The following is a 1637-nucleotide window of genomic DNA, read 5'->3' as shown; positions in this document are numbered from 1 at the left end:
CTGAAGGGAGGGGAGTTTGTTGCTAGACTCCCCTTAAAATCAAACATGTGGAAACATGACTGGGTTAATCCTCCAGATGTTTTGGACTTCAGCTCCCAGAATTCCTGACAGTTGGTCAAGCTGACTGGGGCTTCTGGGAGTTGAAGTCCAAAACGTCTGGAAGACTAAAGTTTGGGAACCACTGCAAGGATATATGATTTCTCCAAATGTTATGAACTTGTAATGGTTACAGCTGTTGGGGGCTTCCCAATGTAAGTCAATATGAGAGCTGAAAATTAAGATTTCTGAATCTTTGGTCTGGATCAAATTGGGACCAGAGCCAAATTAGGCTCCTGATTCCCCAGATTAAGAGGGCTGTGTGTGTGTCTTTTTTGACCTGCGTTTCGGCCTCCAGCCGGCAGGTGGCGCTGTTGCGTTGCGAGTCCGACGCCGCCACTTCCGCTCCCTCTGGCGCCGCTCTGGCCCACTTCCGCTCGGCGCCGAGGAGGCATTTCTGGGGCGCTTCGGGTGAGAGCGGGGCGGCCCCTGATCGGGGGCGAGGGAGGGAGGCTGGAGGAGGCGCCGCAGGGGGAGGCCCGCGGGCTCCCCACGAACCCTTCGCCCCGGAGCCAAGCAGAGGCGGCGGCAGGAGGAGGAGGAGGAGGAGGAGGAGCTCAAGCCAGGGAAAGCAGCAGCAACGGCCCCGAGGAGCCCCCAGGACTGAGGTGAGCCACAGGCTGCGTCCAGACAGGGGGAATAACCCGGTTTGGAACCGCTTTAAGTGTCTTGGCTCTTTGCTATGGAATTCTGGGAGTTTGTTGTGGGGTTTGTTGTTGTTTGTTGTGTTTCCTTTCTAGAGACAATCTGGAGGAGAGGTAGAAGAGATGCAGAGTGCCTTTGGATTGTGAACAGCCAGAGTCCCTTTGTCTTGAGGGAAGAGAGAGTGCGAAAGCATGTGAAGGTCACCAATGGAAGTTGTATGGAAACACACACACACACACACACCCCCCCCACACACACACACACACTATAACGTTATGGGATTCATAAGGCCACATCTAGAGGAAGGTTTCCTTTCCAGACCCTCCTCTCTCATAATGGTCTGTGACTGTGAGTAAAGTGGGGTGCCATCCACATATTGATGCAACCGCACCCTAAAACACTGGGACAACCTCTCTCAGTGGCTTCATGTCTATGTTCAATAGCATGGCGGACAACAAAACCAAAACATGAAGGACCTCACAAGTCGATGGCCGGAAGGTCGAGCAGGAATCGCTCGGCGCCACATCCTTGGTTCGCCCTTGCAGTAAGGAACGAAGCCACCGCAAAACAGGACCTCCGTTTCCCATCCCAAAGAGGCAGACCAGAAGGAGAACGGGGTCAGCGGCATCAAAAGCTATTGAGACGTCCAACAGAGAGACAGATTTCCTCCTCCGCAACCGCTACCTTAGAGGTCTTTAAACAGAGACACAATGGCCATCTATTGGGGATGCTGTGATTGAGAGTTCCTGCATGGCAGAATGGGTTGGACTGGATCAGGGCCCTTGCGGTCTCTTCCAACTCTATGAGTCTATGTACATATAAAAAAGAATATTGGACAAACCTGTAACGCTGGAGAAAGATGCGCAGGTTTTGATTGCCACAGAAATTTTGATAAG

This window comes from Sceloporus undulatus, chromosome 6 (genome assembly GCF_019175285.1).
Source record: "Sceloporus undulatus isolate JIND9_A2432 ecotype Alabama chromosome 6, SceUnd_v1.1, whole genome shotgun sequence".
NCBI lineage: Eukaryota > Metazoa > Chordata > Lepidosauria > Squamata > Phrynosomatidae > Sceloporus > Sceloporus undulatus.
Note: the sequence above shows the minus strand (reverse complement) of the source record.